We start from the raw sequence: 17,564 nt of genomic DNA on the forward strand, positions 1-17,564 counted from the left end.
AATGCTTTCAAAAGTGAGATATGAAAACTTCAAGATAGCATGAGCACCTATTGGAGAGAAATGCAAATTTGGTAAAGAGCCACAGTTGATACTAAGGCTCTTGTCAGGAATAAAAGAATATGACACATATAGGCAGCTATATAGGGTCGAGTGAAGGCGTTGAGAGGTACAAGAGATTGATGACTTCCCTAATGAGGAATATCAGTAGGGCTTAAAGAGATCATGAGGTAACTCTGGCAGTTAACATAAAGAAGAATCCTAAGAGTTTCCATAAGAATACTAAATGCCAAAGAGTAACTAGTGGGAGAATAGGTCATCATAAGGTCAATGTGGTTATCTATATGTGGAGCCACCAAGGATGGATGAAATCTTAATAATAATTCTTACCTGTATTTACCATGAAAAATTGCATGGAGGGGGTTCCGGTGACGTCATCATCGAGAACGTCAACTTAAGTCACTAGCTCCTCCTGAAAAATGCATATTAAGCCCCTTTAACCCATCAAATATAGTATTTTTCAAAAGTATTTGAACTGATAAGAGGGGCAAGAATGGGGAAAAAGAATGGAAATAAAAACAGAGACACTGCAAAGCCTGCGGCCGAGAGGAGTGCAGCGATCAGCTCTCCTACCTGACCGTGTGCTAGTGAGGCGGACGCTGGGCCTCGTTCAAGCGAAGCGGTGAATATGATCGAAATTTTGAAAGATATAAGGGAGTTCCAAAAAGATATAAAACAGCAGCTACATGATATTAAGTCAGAGCTCACCAACATCAATCAAAAAATAGCAGTGGCAGAGACTTGAATTGAGGAGGTGGAAGATCGTGTTCAAAATGTGAAACAGATACTGACGATAAAAATATTAAATCAACAAGAAGGTAAACTGCTTGACCTGGAGGGAAGATCACGGCGGAAATATATCAGAATATACAACGTTCCTGAAGGAGCGGAGGGCTTGTCTGTGACGGAGTTTGTCGGAAAGTTGCTGCGGGAGGTGCTGGAGCTTCCCTCGACCATCGATCTGGAAATTAAGAGAGCGCATCATGCGCTCATCCCGAAGCCTACCCGAGATAGAGCAGATAAGCCACGCTCAATAATAATTAAATTCCTTTGATACAGTACCAAGGCGGAGATTCTACGAAGGGCCTGGGGTAATAAGAGGGTGTTTTTAGATGATAAATTAATATATTTCAAACAGGATTACCCCCCGCGGTCCTGCAGAAATGTAAAGGATACTCTGAAGTAAAGCAAATACTAAAGCAGGAAAGAATTAGCTTTCAAACTCCATACCCTACTAAACTTCGAGTGTTTTATCAAGATGGGATCCAACTATATCAGACAGTGGGGGAGGCGACTATAGACATGAATGCCAGAGGGTTGCCCATCAGCGTGATCAAACCGAGGGAAAGCCTGGCAGAGGAATTATCCCGTTCTGCTTGGGAAATAGTGCGAGAATCCAGAAGGCAAGATACGGGAGGAGGCCGAGAGAAGTATATCAGGAAGAGACTGGGAGTTTTCCAAAGACAGCCTTCACCCCCTCCAGAAGAGCCATAAGCTTTGGCTCACTTTAAAAATGTTGAGAAGCTAAACAGAAGAAAAAGTAAACGGTGATATACCTATCTTGAGAAATACTTATTATAATGTGGATTTTATATTACTTAGTTGTTATTCTTTAATCACTCATTTACTCCTTTTTCCCCACCAAACTCAGAATATATATACGTGTGCAACACACACAAAATGCTGGTGGAACGTAGCAGGCCAGGCAGCATCTATAGAGAGAAGCACTGTCGATGTTTCGGTCCGAGACCCTTTGTCAGGACTAACTGAAAGGAAAGATAGTCAGAGATTTGAAAGTAGGAGGGGGAGGGGGAAATGCAAAATGATAGAACACCGGAGGGGGTGGGGTGAAGCTGAGAGCCAGAAAGGTGATTGGCAAAAGGGGTACAGAGCTAGAGAAGGGAAAGGATCATGGACGGGAGGGCTAGGGAGAAAGAACGGGGGAGGGGAGCACTAGAGGGAGATGGAGAACAGGCAGAGTGCCGGGCAGAGAGAACAAAAAGGGAGGGGGAAAAAACTGAATAGATCAGGGATGGGTAAGAAGGGGAGGAGGGGCATTAACGGAAGTTAGAGAAGTCAATGTTCATGCCATCAGGTTGGAGGCTACCCAGCCAGTATATAAGGTGTTGTTCCTCCAACCTGAGTCTGGATTCATCTTGACAGTAGAGGAGGCCATGGATAGGTCTTCTCCTATCATTTCGCATTTTCCCCTCCCATCCTACTTTTAAATCTCTTATTATCTTTCCTTTCAGTTAGTCCTGATGAAGGGTCTCAGCCCCAAACGTCGACAGTGCTTCTCCCTATAGATGCTGCCTGGCCTGCTACATTCCACCAGCATTTTGTGTGCTGCTTGAATTTCCAGCATCTGCAGATTTCCTCGTGTTTGCCATATATATAAGTGCATGTAATATATATGCATGTATATATATGTGTGTGGGTGTGTGTGTGAGCATATATAGGAGGAGTACACAGGGAAATCTTTTCTGTGTAATGGTTCACTGACATTTATGAATACTGCAAAGGAGGTCCTCAACTCAAAAGTAGGAGGGGTTATCCCCCACAGCTAGACATTTCCTCTAGCTCAACGCAGGGTCATCTACCAGAGACCTCAGCCTTGGAATCACACATTCGTTGCCATTTTTGTTATTATTTCCATTTCTTGGTTCTTATTTGTTCAGGGAATAGATCGATTAAGTTTTATTCTGCGAATTTCAATGATACATTGACAGATAAATACAGATGGCCAAGGACAAAGCAAAATGCATTTCTTTTAATGTCAATCAAACGTAAGAGAATTTTATCCAAGATGAAAAAAGGATCAAGCCCATGTTGTATATTTACAGGAAACTCATTTAAGTGATAATGAGCATAGAATACTAAAGAGAATGGGCTTCACTAATTTGTTTTTCTCCTCATATAAATCAGGACATAGGAGAGGAGTTGCTATTCTTATCTCACGTAAGCTAAATTTTGAAAAAGTATTTGTCATTCCATAGGACCATAAGATATAGAAGCAGAAGTAGGCCATTCGACCCATTGAGTCTGCTCCGCCATTCAATCATGGGCTGATCCAATTCTTCCAGTCATCCCCACTCCCCTGCTTTCACCCCATACCCTTTGATGCCCTGGCTAATCAAGAACTTAAAGACCTCTGCCTTAAATACACCCAATGACCTGGCCTCCATAGCCGCTTATGGCAACAAATTCCACAGATTTACCACCCTCCAACTAAAGTAACTTCTCCGCATCTCAGTTCTAAAAGGATACCCTTCAATCCTGAAGTCACACCCTCTTGTCCTAGAATCCCCTTCTATGGGAAATAACTTTGCCATATCTAATCTGTTCAGACCTTTTAACATTCAGAATGTTAAAAGGGAAAAGAAATGAGATGCTGTTTTTCATGAGTGAAATGGGGACACCATGAATCTCTGCGTTAATAGGGTCAGCATAGTGCGTACATGTAAATCTGCTGCATTCAACTCCAAATGGTGTTCGATCCACAGGTCGGACGCTGTCTGTGTGGAGTTTGCAATGTTTTCCCTGTGGACAGTTTGAGCTTCCTCTGGGTATTCTCGTTTCCTCCCACACCCCCAAGCTATGCTGATTCGTGAGTTGTTTGGCTACTCTAAATTTCCCCTGGTGTTGTGAGCAAGAGAAATGGGAAGGAATATGTTGTGTTAGTGAATGTGTGAAAGAGAGAAAATGGGTTGCAGAGAATTCAAAAGGGGGATGAGACCTATAGAATTGCTCTAGGAGCTGATGTAGTATCGATCGGACAAAAAGTCTCCTTTAATCTCATGATAAACATGGTAAAAATCTGGTAGACCTACCTCAAAAAATTCCTATCCAGCTATCTCTTTTGCAGAATAGTCAGAATCTTTTTCCTCCAAGGTAGAAGTGACTAATACTGGAAAGCATAGGTTTAAGGTAAGAGGGTAATGTTTGAAGGAAGTTTATGAAGTAAGGTTTTTTCACACAGAGAGTGGAACTTTTACAAACTTCTATAGATGTGTGGTGGAGAATGTGTGGACTGGCTGCATCACAACCTGGTATGGAAACGCAAATGCCCTTGAATGGATATTTGTTTTGAGGTCCCTCTACACCAGTGAAACTTCCCCAGAATTCTCCTCCTTTTCATAGTGATTTTACTTTTCTTTAGATCCTGGTTTTTGACTTTCTATGAAGCCCACACAACTACGTATTTCCATATCTTAAATAAGTTCCTGATGTTTCTATATGTAACACAAGATATTCAATCTTTACATGCCATAAATCCTGAGAACATTTCAGTTGTGTGTATTTTACAGGAATTCAAGCTAACATCCTGTGTAATTCGATTTAAGATTGTAAGAGATAGGAGCAGAATTGAGGGGTGGCATGGTAGCTTAGTGGCTAGCACAACACCTTACAGTACCAGTGGTGCAGGCTCAATTATCGGCACTGCCTGTAAAGAGTTTGTACGTTCTCTCCGCAACTTCATGGGTCTTCCTCTGGGGGCTCCGGTTTCCTCGCACAGTCCAAAGACTGGTTAATCAGTCATTGTAAATTGTCCTGTGATTAGGCTAGGATTAGATTTCCTAGCATGGATTGGAGGTAGCTGGAAGGGCTTATTCCACACTGTATTTTAATAAAGAAATACACTAATTAATTAAGCCATTTGGCTCATCAAGTCAGCACCACCGTTTTTTTCTAAACCCCATTCCTCTGCCTTCTCCTTGTATCCTTTCACACTTTGACTAATCAAATACCTATCAATCTCTGCCTTAAATATTAATCTGGCCTCCATGGCTGCCTGTAGCAATGAATTCCACAGATTCACCACTCTCTGGTAAAATATACTTTCCTCTATTCTGAGGCTGAGTCCTCTTGTCTGAGACTCCCCCACTAAAGGAAACATCCTCTCCACATCCTGTCTATCTAGGTCCTTCAGCAACCAAATGGTTTCAATGAGTTTCATCTTCATCCTTCTAAATTACAAATAGAGAGGCCCAGAGCCATCAAATGTTCTTTAATGATAAATCTTTTATTCCTGGAATTGATAGAATTATTTGCAGATGATATTTCCAGAAATCAATCCTTCCAATTTTGCTAACACATTGAAAATTATTTCAGCCTCCATTCCATTTGCATTCCAATTAACAGTAAAACTTATATTGATCAGAGTCAGATGTTAGGTATAGAGTCTATTTTATGGCTAATTGTTGAACTTCCAAACTATTGGTGTTGAGTTTAAGATTTGGCTAAATCATCCAAAAAGTATTATGTGGAGCAAGTGAATTGAGCACATCGCAAAATCTATATGAACCAAAACTGCAAGCTCTGTCAGTGGCCAAGTATCTATAAACTCAAATAATAGACCTACTGGCACCCTGTAACATTCATCACTGGACCCTCTGGCCCTTCTGCAAACTCTTCCATTGGATCCACTCATCCACTCTAAACTCCATCACTGAACCCATTGGTTCCCTGTAAATTCCAAAACTGATCCTATTTGTTTTCTATGAACTCCAACTCTGAACTCATTGGTTCTCCATGAATTCCATTACTGAACCTGCTGGTTCTTTATAAACTCCGTTACAGAACCCATTGGTTTCTCTCATTGAACATCATTGAACCCAAACAGAAAAATGGAAGAACTGCCAGTTAACAGGAAAGAGTAACTAGTTCCCATTGCCCTGTATATCTAATTGCCGGCTGAATTGGTTTTGGTGTGTACTTGTTGATAAATTCCTTTGTTGGTCACTTTTTGCTTTAATTTGTTGATGTATGAATGGACCACCCAGGCTAGGTATCATTCAGTCCATATTTTTCATTCCCTAGGCAGGTGTGGCTGGTTCTTTTCCAGGTCTAAGTCTTCTGTTGTCCTATGATACCCACCCAGTACTTTTGACTGCAACAGTCAATGGAATCTGCTTGGATGCAGTTCAGGTGGTCTGTGTTAATAACATTCCTGTTGACCACAGCTTTTCTTAATGTAATGCCAGTGGGTCTGACTGAAACCAGACTTGGCTCTGGGGAAGGAGAATGTGACTCCTGCACTGTGATGAACTCCAAGTACAGTATGCTCCAGGAGAAGATCATGTATCCATTCATCCACCCCCTACATGACACAACCTTATTGACTTCCTTCTTGGTATTGGTACTGAATGTAACATGTTGCTGAGCATTGCAAAAGCAGATAGGGCCTCTGGAGTGTTTGTTATCCATTAGATATCCTCATTTCCCCAACCATGACACTTGCACCAGGACAAGACACGAGGTGTTCCAATTTCAAAGTAAAATTTATTATTAAGTGCATGCATGTCACCACATACAACACTGAGATTCTTTTTCTGTGGGCATGCTTAGCAAATCTATAAAATAGTAAATGTAAATGAACTGTACAATGCAGATATATATATTTAGCAATAAATAACAAGCATGAAAGAACAATATAACAGTCCTTAAATGAGTATAGCTATCCCCTTTTGTTCAAGAGCCTGATTGGTGAAGGATAGTAACTGTTCATGCATCTGCTGGTACAAATTCTGAGGCTCCTGTACCTTCTTCCTAACGGCAGCAGGTGAGTAAGAGCATGATCGGAGTGGTGAAGATCTTTGAAAACTGATGCTGCTTTTCTACAGCAACATTTCATATACCTGTGCTCAATGGTTCAGTGGGGTTTCCCATGATTAACCAGGCCAAATCCATTACCTCTTGTAGGATTTTCCACTCAGTGGCATTGGAGTTCCCATACCAGGCCATAATGCAGCCTGTCAGTACACTCTCCTCCACACATCTATGGAAGTTTTTGATGACATGCGGAACCTTTGCAGACTCCTGAGGAAGTAGAAATGCCATCTTGCTTTCTTTGAAATAATATTTATATGATTGGTCCAGGACAGGTCCTCTGAGATAGTGACACCCAGGAATTACTAATTATCTCTATCTCTGATCCTCCAATGATTACTGCTCATATATCTCTGGTTTTCTTTTCTTGAAGTCTACAATCAGTTCCTTGATCTTATTGACGTTGAGTGAAAGGTTGTTATTACACCACTCAGCCAAGTTGTCAATCTCGCTCCTGTGCGTTGATTCATCATCCCCTTTAAAACAGCCCACAACAATGGTGTCATCCGTGAACTTGTATATGGAAAAGCTTCCTACTTCCATCTATTGTTCTCTTGCTTGAGAATACCTCTGGCCTTCCCATTATAGGAGGGATATAGAGACATTGGACAGGATGTGGGAGGTGTAGTGTATCCAGCATTTTAGCAATATTGTAAATATGTTTTTATTTCAGCATTTTCTCTTGTTTACATAAATCATTATGGGTTACATGTAAAAATATGCAAATGACATTCATCATGTCGCAACTACATGCCTCGCTAAAAGTAAAAACAAACTAATGATATGTTATCTCCAGTTCTTCTGTGTTTTTCTTTCAATAAGTTTGATACTTTGGAGTTACAGATCAGAGCAGTGGTAATGAGGAAGATTTAAAAATCACCCAAGATGACTACCAACCTGGTGAAGCACAGTGAGACATTAGAGTTGAAAAAAAAAGCACACCATCTTTTTTCCTTCAGAAGCACAGCAAGGCAGGAAATGGACAAACTCTTAAAGATTCAGTGCTTGGTGATAATAATCATCAATTTAAAAAAAGAAGAGAAATGACTGGCTACATTGGAAAGATGGATGCATTTGATTACACAAGAGAGAATTAGATTTTGTATTAAAGCATATGAAATAGCCAATTTGAAGCAAGTGTTATTTTTGCTGAGGAGATTAGGCAGAAGAGTATTCAGTTTGCTAAGAGGTTTAACTACTCGAACCAAGCCAGCCAAAATAAGCTTTGCTGATATGAAAGTAATTCAAGAACATTGTAACTGAAACCATCGTTGAACAAAAAACACTTGGATCTCATAAGCAGAATTTAAAGGTAGGGGAGTTCATTTTAGCATATGTGGCTAAATTGAAGTTGGCTGAACGTTGTCATTTTAGTGACAGGCTTAATGATGTACTGAGATAGGATTTAGTTTTTGGACTCTTAAAGGAAAGCATTCAAGAGTTGCTCCTAAATGAAGCACAACTCACATTTCAAAGAACAGTTGAAAGATACAATTGAGTTGCAGTCAGGAATGAAAGTGAGCATGAACAAAATTGCAATATCAGAACAGAAACTGGCATGGCCATCAAATTGTTCTACCATTCTGGTAGATCCTCACATATACCAGACTAATGAATGATTAAAGGTGCAATGTGCAGAAAATACAACAACGTAGGATACATATAAAAAATATGTCAGTCAGGAAAATGTAAATGGAGCACACAGGGTAGAGAAGAAGATAGAATGTCAAGTTGTGGTTTCAAAAAGCACTAATCTGCATACCATTAATGAAAAGTCTGATAATGATGAGAGGGTAACAGGACAGGGTAGACGAGCTTTACAATGTGAAAACTAGCAAAAACAAGCAATATGGCTTATATCAGTAGTGAATGACAAATTCATTAATATGGAATTGGACTCTGGCTCGGCTGTTTCAGTCATTCAACAAAATGAGTTTGAATGGCATTTAGAAAGGTACTAAACTGAAGCCTACTGGTAACAAGCCAGGAACCCATACTGGAGTAAAGATAATTCCTATTGGAATAATGTTTGTAACAGTGAAATACCAACCAACAAGCCACATTGGCTTGTATGTGGTAAAAACAAGAGCAGCAGCATTGTGAGGTCATGATTGGCTGAGACAACTACAGCTTGATTGGAGATCCATCCACTATTTGTCACACCCAAGTTTTACAAAGCCCCTCTTGATCCTTATACCATCCATGATAACGTAGCCAGTGAGCCAGATTACAAGGAGGCTGCAGGAATGTCTTAAGGTTGAGTGGGGCCCATGGACAATTCCAGTGGTCCCAGTACCCATGAAGACTGGGTCTGTCAGGACCTCTGGTGATTTTTAAGGTCACCCACAACCATGTACTGAGGGTAAATTAATACACTCTGCCCAGGATTTTGCACACTTTACTGGGCAGAAACACTTCAGCAAAGTGGACTTAGCTGAGGTCTACCTTCAGATGGAGATTGAAGAAGAGTCCAAAGTGCTCCTCATCATAATCAGCCACAAATGGCTTTCTCACTATAATAGGCTTACTTTTTGGAGCAGCATCTGCACCTGCACTTTGATAGAAAGTTATGGACCAGGTGCTGCAAAGCTGTCCAGGCACTCTGTTACTTGGATGACGTTATCGTTATTGGTGAGGATGACAAAGAAATTCTCCAAAATATCACAACTGTGTTTTAAAAATAAAAAATAGAAGATTGAGCTCAGAGCACAATGCAACAAATGTGAATTCTTTAAGCTTCACATTTTTAAGCTTCAGTAAATGATTCCTTAACTTCATTTACAGTGATCACACCATTGACTCACAAATATGCTGAGAAAGTTCAGGCATTTGGTGGATGTTCCAAGGCCAAAGGACATATCACAGTTAAGGTCCTTTTTAGGATTTGTCAATTACTATAACAGGTTTCTGCTAAACCTAGCTGGTGTGCTCTACCCCTGAATTCATTACTATAGATTTGGAAGAAATGGCAATGGACAAAGAGGTCTGAGATGGCTTTGCAAAAGACAAATGAAATGGTGACATCAGACACTGTACTCACACATTATGATGCAGGTTATCCAATGAAGTTTGCCTGTGGCACCTCACCTTATGGTATTGGTCCAACAATGTCACGTGTTATGAGTGATAGAAGTGGACACCCCCATAGGCTTTGCATCATGGTCCCTAACTGCTGCAAAGAAAAATTATGCACAGATAGACAGAGAGGCTTTGAGTCTGGTTTGGGCTGTGAAATCTGTCAACCAGTACTTCTACGGGAGAGAGTTTACCCTCATTACTGATCATCAACCACTAGTGTTCATTTTTAATTGGCAGAGTAGTGTTCCACTAACACCAACAGCACAAATGCAGAGATGGGCTCCGTTTCTTGAAAAGCACAATTACAAGATCAAATTTAAGAGGATGAATAACTGTGGAAATAGTGACAACATCAAGAGACAACTAATTGGTCAATTTAGAAGAGTGGAGTCAACTGTTAGAGAAGGAATCTTTCCTGAGCTGTCAGAACTACCTTCTGCAGTCAATGAGGGATGGAAGTATACAATGTGGCAATGTGATATACACGGCAGGGTTTCCTGGACAGAGCAGGGACCAAGAGACCTGGGTATAGGCACACAGAAAGGGGGCAGGGCATTTAAACAAACATTTGTGTCTCATAAGTGGGGTTGTAGAAGACAAGCCTTTTACCAAACCTCTACAACGTACTGATTTGGATTTGTCTGGTGTTTTCAGGACCATGATAAAGGTTGAGAAGTCCTTGGAGATCGAGAAACGCAACAGTAAAACACCCTTGAGTGTAAGGGTCCTCAGTAGGTGGCGAGACTGGGAGATGATAGGGTTGTACTTGGACCGGGGAAATTTGAGAGGTGATGTGTGGGAAGTCACAAGTTCAAGAGGCCAGATGATGGGAAGAAAGAATTAAAATTGGTGAGGAAGTCAAGATCAAGAGGTTGACAGTAAAAAGCTTGAAAAGGGAAACATTGAAGCCATAAGGGGGACAATATTCTTGCAGTGAGTGTTTTGACACTCAACCTATTGCTCAAAGTGGAATTAGACGAGAAAAAATCTTGTAAGATGACAGGGAAATACTGAACTAACTGGTCTTTTCCTGGACTTGGGCAAAGTAACCATTTCCACTGCTGTAATGAATCCATAGTTGCATGTTGAGGAGCTGGAGATGCCGAGAAAATTAATTCTCATCAATTGATGTAGGTTAGGCAATTCACTGCACAACTCTTAATTAATTCAAAGCTTGCACTTTATTGTCTGTACACAAATATCTATGTAATTATGTTGACACCAGGCCAACACTTTAAAACATGAATTCTACTCTTCCTCTGTACCAGTACTCCCTCAGACCACTTCTCCATTGTATAACACTGAAATTGGGAATCTTGTGTTGGTCAAACAGTTGACATTCCTTCTCCCAGCTCCTGGCATGGTGTCTTCCTTGAGATAATTAGTCTCCAGAACTCTTGCTCTTTTGCTTTCAAAGCCGTTGATTCTTATTCTCTTTCCTTAATGGTTCAAATGTTGTGTTTCGATCTCATTGCTTCTGGTCCAAGCTAGCATCAATTTATTGTCCTTCACACAGGTAACATTTTGTAATGAATGTTTCTTTGCTCTGAATCAGAACAGATCAGCCAATTGCTAGGCACAGGCTGCCCCATTGATAAATCAGCATGTTCTGATTTATCAAAGAACAGGTCACACATAACCTTTCATTTGGAAGTGATCTCCAATTCAACAGAATATCAGGGGTCTCATTGCATTCCCATGAAAGCACCTTGATACAGTTATTCCTGAGCAACACCGGTTCACAAGACAGCTCACAGAATGGAGGTTGAAGAGCAGTTTCACAAAATGGTGACTTTCATTCCTTCAACCATATGGCAAGAACGAAGATCTCTGGTTTGTCTACTTCCACTGTCCTTGACTCATTCCAGTTAGCTTCCAGTTTTCTTCCATGTTGTAATTCATTCATGACAAAACATCTCCCCAATTTTAGTTTATATATCTGAGTGAGTACAGGACAAAAGGAACACTAGCATTCATGATGACAACAAATAATACCAATAAAGATACTAACAAAATATTATATTCATTTTTGTGGAGTCTATGAAAATACTGGCATATTTAAAATAATATCAGTACAAAAGCATATAAAAGAAACATGATGAAACATATCTAATTTCATACCATTTGTTGGCATATATAATGATGTATAGGTACATAGTACTCAAAGTAAGACAACACCATGGTGTAAAGTCAGACAACATTGCTGGAAAGAGAATTGGAATGAGATTTAGCACGCAAACTCTTGAGTTGTTTAAGCTGCCTGCAGAAAACACTTAAGAAAATACACTGGATGATCATTAGAACGAGAAGCAGAACTATAACAACATGTGAAATAATACGAATCCAAGAATGTATATTTACGTTCCGACCCCAGTTCCAAAACTTACTCCAAAACGGTGGATCCTGCAAAATATCATTAGGTAAATCTACATAATCTTTAATAGTCTTGGACAATTCATCCCACTGTTTAATAATGGCTTCATTATGGTTAACAACTCTATCCCACTGTGCAGTAAAATGAGGGATGGGTGGAAGAGCTGCAGGTACATATCTAAGTAAGCCCTCAGCAGTATCATTGATATATATATATCCAGGTGAATAGATGGCTTTACAACAGGTTTGGGTAACACATTTCCAGCTAAAAATAAGAACCTCAAAACACTGGAAAGTGCTACGTTATGGTTATACAAACTGCACGTTAAAGATCCCTTCTTGTAATGTGTGCTTGAAGTAGCAATGCAGTAAGTATCATTCACCAAAGCAAACTTTATGTATGTTCTGTTATTAACAGGTAAAATAGATAGAGAAAAATTATCATAAGAAACAAACCCACAATCTGTTAACCCATTGTTAAGCAAATCCTCTGGACAGGCCCAATATTCCCCCTTTTGATGACAGGAAGCCAAATTTACACCCTGTGCAGATCCTTGCCACTTAATAGCATATGTGGGTGGATTGGTAAGTGAAATCGAAACTCTGTCTTGATACTTCCCAACATTATGAACCTTGTACAGTGGGTATGTTTGGTTATCACTGTGGTAAGGAATGTGAAGAACTGCTCCAACATAGAGTGGTCCAGATCCATTCCTACAATTTCCAAGGAGATGATTTGTAAAAGAGAATTCTCTAATTCTCGCTGGTGTGTTCGTACCAACCCATTCTTTAACTGTTCATCTGAAATCCAATCGGGAACCCTATGGTTCTCTAATTGTACCATATTAAGCCCAATTACAGAAAGTAACCACGAGGTATAAGTTGTACAAACAGCATCCTTAGTGTGTTGAGTAGTTTCAGTGTTAACTCTGTCAATAATTCGGTTTGTCATATCTCCTAATGGCTGTAAAATATGGAGCATTTCCGAAACTACATTTGCTTGTTGCTTACCTAATGTGCTCACCCCTCCCATATCCTGAAAATCCCGATTTACTATTTCATTCATCTTTTGCCTTAGAGAATTTACCTGAGAGCTTATCTCCACAATATCCAGCGTATTTACTGTGGAAACTCCAGCAGTGTATCCCAATCCCATAAATTCAATAAGCCCCCGTCTTCGCCTCTCTCCTGTTTTAAATTCTGAGTGGGTAAACTGTTCAATTAATAAATGTTGGAAAAGCTCCTGGAGATTTATTCCACACCAACTAGGAATCTGAAGCGACGTTAAGTTGAACAATACTTGCACGTGTCTATACCCTGGCACTAGAATAATTCGCTCTTCTGTTTCTTCTAATACAAGACCTACTCCCTTTGTGTCTGTCTGAATCTCATCACACAACAAAGGACTAGTAACAGTTGTCACTGCAATGGTTGTGGTGTCAATGGTCATCGACTCTACCGAAGGGTAAGGTGTATATGGAAAATCTTGGGGCTCCAGAGCAACTGGGATTGAGTTGCCTGGAGTACATGCTAATCGATGATCTTTCCTCTGATTGCTGTCCATACCAACAGTACCATCACATTCACAATGAAGTTGTACTCGAGTTATAAAGCCTTTTTTGCCTGAAGCAGGGCCCAAAAAAACATGACTTCCCACTGTTAGCTTAGAACTGCCATCTTTTCCCCATATCACTGTAACTTGACCCCAATTATCAACAGACCTTGATCTCATTTCTTTTGCAAATGTTTGTCTCCGTTCTTCATATATTCGTACCACTATTTCACCTTCCTCATCCACACAGTCTATTATTACCATGGTATCGGAAGGAATCCAAATAGACTTCTCAGTGAATGTTGTGAATACTTCCTCTGCTGCCAACCTAATCTTCATACTTTGCATCTGTCCAGATGAATATATAATTGGCCAATAATACACTATATTGTATAACATATAACCTTCAGCAGAGCCTTTGACCACTACGAAGCCACTCAGCAGTAGTATTCCAACTACAATCATTTCCGAATACCTGGAAGAGTAACATCAAGAGCAGTTTCTGTACTTAACTAATAATTCTTCCATCTCCTGCTTTATTTCCAGAAGATCTGGTGATGAGTGCAGTCTCCCATTTGTTTCCCTCTTCCCGTGGCTCTTTGCAATGTTTGCTTGCCTTTGCTTCCCTTCCTGATGTTGAGTTTAAAGGGAACTATCTTCAAAATTCTGGTGCAAACTGGAAGTGGGTGTCCAGCTCACTGAACAGGCAATAGCTCTTTCATTCAGATCAATGTCAATTGCCAGAAAAATAAATCAGAGAGCATCGTCATCTCCAGAGCATCTCATTGATAATGTGCCTTATGGATGTCAACTTCTACAGGACATTGATTTTCTAAGGGGTTCATGTTGGTTAACCCAACTTGTTAGGAGCAGTCTGGATTCGATAGATTAATCAGCTGGCTCTGTCAATGATATCTCAGAGATGGTTAAGGACCTGGTTGATAAATTGAGATTATAATCTCCTATCCTAATTTCAGCTCCCTAGGTCTTTGTTCACACACCAAGACTTGCTCTGCTGCTTCTTCTGTCCCGTATTACCCACTGTGACATAATGGGGCTCCTTAATGGTGTCAATTAATTGACGTACGCATCTGTCCTTTACAAGACCATCACACTCAGGTTTCTAGTAACCTAGTCCGACCAGAAATTCTGAACCTCTCATTTCTCTCCTGGTAAATCCAGTAGAAGGAGATTCAATGGTATGGATCATCATAAGGACTCAGGGTAAGACAGTGACCTTCCTGAATCTTGGCTAAAATTGTTCCGTTCATCTGTTCAACGATCCCACTGGGTTGGGTTCGATGAAGGGATATGGAACCTCTGATTTACTCCAGACAGTTTCATCAGATTTTACATCCCCTGTGTGGCGAAGTGAGGATGTGACTCTCGATTCCTGGCAATATCCAGTGGGTAACAGCTCTCAAACAGAATGCTGACTGTTTCTTCAGCAGTGCTATTTCCAGTTGGGAAATCCTCCAACAACTTGGTGAAAGTGGACACTATCGATAGGATATTTTTCATTCCTCCACTAGATGGAGGTAAAGGCTCCACAAAATCAATCTGCAAGCTAACCCATGGCTCTACATTGGGTCTAAAAACTTTTTTTTAAACTGAGTTATCTGGGTTATACTGGGGAAAAAAGTCAAACAGTTCTTACACCTCATTGCTTTTTTGGCCACCAGCACAGATGCTTCTGCTGTACCATAGCTCTATCTGATCCTTGATGCCTAAAAATATCCGTACACCTTCTGGCACCACAAACTTACTATTATTACAATCCCATTCCATTCCTGTATATTTACCATATTCTTCAAAATTCTCTCCTCTTTGCACCTGTGCTAACTCCTGATCCTGTTGCTGCACCTTGACTAACTCTATAGATATGCTCTTTACTGTGCCATCACTCTCCCTGTATCTGGATTGTATTTCACCCCGCATCCCATTCCTAGTTTGGCTAACTCGTCCACCTTCTGGTTCTCTTCCGGAGATGTTTCTGAGTGAGCCTTCACCATGTTTCCTCTTGCATTGTTAAATATTATACTTTAACAAAGGTGCCAATGGTAAAAGTTTACCATTTGCTAAAACAGAACTTCTAGCTTCCTAGAAAGGTAAACATTCAGTCAAGCTATTACAACCATGCATGCTTTCTGACTGTATACTCGCTCCTGAAGGATTGATAACAACAAAACTTATAGCAACATGTTGTGCCACTTATGCACTCATTCTTTTAGAATCATAGATTGTTGCAAGAAACAGAAAGGTGTTACAGTGGGTGACTTCAACTTTCCACGTCTTGACTGGGACTCCCAAACTATAAAAGTACTAGATGGGATAGAGTTTGCCAAATGTATTCAAGAAAATTTCCTCAATCAGTACATCGATGTGCCAGTGAGAGAGTATGCAATACTTGCTCTGCCGTTAGGAAATGGGACAGGGCAGGTGACAAGCCGATGTTGTTCTGCTGTTTAAGAAAAGCCCTAAACATAAACCAGGAGATTATAGGCGGTGAATCTGACATCAGCAGTGGGAGAGTTATTGGAAGGTATTCTAAGGGACTGGATATATGAATACTTAGATAGACAGGGTCTGATTAGGGATAGTCAGCATGGCTTTGTGCATGTTAGGCCATGTTTAACCAATTCTTAAAGAGTTTTTTAAGGAAGTTACCAGCAAAGATGAAGGCAAGGCAGCGGTTGTTGTCAACATGAACTTCAGAAAGGTATTTGACAAGGTCCCGCATGGGAGGCTGGCCAATGGGGTCGTAAATTGGATTAGACATTGGTTTAGTGGGAGTACCAGAGCATAGGAGTAGTTGGTTACCTCTCTGACTGGAGGCCTGTGACCAGTGGTGTGCCGCAGGGATTGATGCTGGGTCCATTGGTGTTTGTATCTATATCAACGATCTGGATGATTATGTGGTTAATTGGATCAGAAAATTTGTAGATGAAACCAAGATTGAGGGTGTAGTGGACAGCAAGGACTACTAACATGTCTTGCAGAGGGTTCTACATCAGCTGGAAAATTGGGCTGAGAAACAGCTGATGGAATTTCATGCAGACAAGTGTGAGGAGTCGCACTTTGGTAGGACGAACCCAGGGCAGGTCTTACACAGTGGATGGTAGGGCACTGTGGAGTGTAGTAGAACAAAGGAATTTGGGAATACAGGTCCACAATTCATTGAAAGTGGTGTCACAGGTAGATAGGGTCATACAGAAAGCTTTCAGCACATCAGCCTTCAAAATCAATGCATTGAGTACTGGAAATGGGATGTTACGTTGAAGTTATATAAGATATTGGTGAGGCTTAATCTGGAGTATTGTATGCCGTTTTGGTCAACTACCTACAAGAAAGTTGTAAATAAGGTTGAAAAGGTTCAAAGAAAATGTACAAGGATATTGCCGGCTCTGGAGGATCTAAGTTCTAAGGAAACATTGAATAAGTGAGGGCTTCATTCCTTAGAAAGTAGAAGATTGAGAGGAGATTCGACAGATGTATATAAAGTTATGAGGGGCATATAAAGGGTAAACGTAAGCAGCCTTTTTGCACAGAGTTTGGGTGGGACTACAACCAGCGGTCATAGGTTAAGGGTGAAAAGTGAAAAGATTAGGGGGAACATGAAGAGAAACTTCTTCACTCAGAGGGTCTTGAGAGTGTGAACCCCTGCGGCTGTTCCTTCAACAACAGCTATACCTCTTTGGAGATGGTGGTGGCAATACAGAAAGAGATAGGAGATTGTGAGTCTCGTGGATGGTATGTTGCCTCGCTGGTACCCGGGTCAGGGGTGTCTCAGATTGGGTCCAATCATTCTTAAGGGTGGGGGGGGGGTGAGCAGCCAGAAGTTGTGGTGGTTAATATTGGCACCTATGATATAGGTCAGAAAAGGGAGCTAGGTAGA

The 17,564-nt window shown here is 40.7% G+C and overlaps 1 protein-coding gene across 15 annotated transcripts in view; it reads right to left on the bottom strand.

Moving 5' to 3' along the window:
- LOC132401029 (ensconsin-like) overlaps positions 1-17,564 on the bottom strand; it is a 196,392-nt gene that overhangs the window by 57,101 nt on the left and 121,727 nt on the right. For 11 of the 15 annotated variants that reach the window (XM_059982770.1, XM_059982781.1, XM_059982776.1 and 8 more), the window contains one exon: positions 12,008-12,147. The exons of 2 other annotated variants lie outside the window; for them this stretch is intronic. The gene's annotated coding sequence lies outside the window, so the exon portion shown is untranslated. Of the gene's footprint in view, positions 1-6,331; positions 9,839-11,555; positions 11,684-12,007; positions 12,148-17,564 lie in introns of those variants that run through there. 2 more of the 15 variants (XM_059982783.1, XM_059982778.1) reach the window with 2 other exon arrangements.

The sequence above is a fragment of the Hypanus sabinus genome, chromosome 10 (assembly GCF_030144855.1).
Source record: "Hypanus sabinus isolate sHypSab1 chromosome 10, sHypSab1.hap1, whole genome shotgun sequence".
Classification (NCBI taxonomy): domain Eukaryota; kingdom Metazoa; phylum Chordata; class Chondrichthyes; order Myliobatiformes; family Dasyatidae; genus Hypanus; species Hypanus sabinus.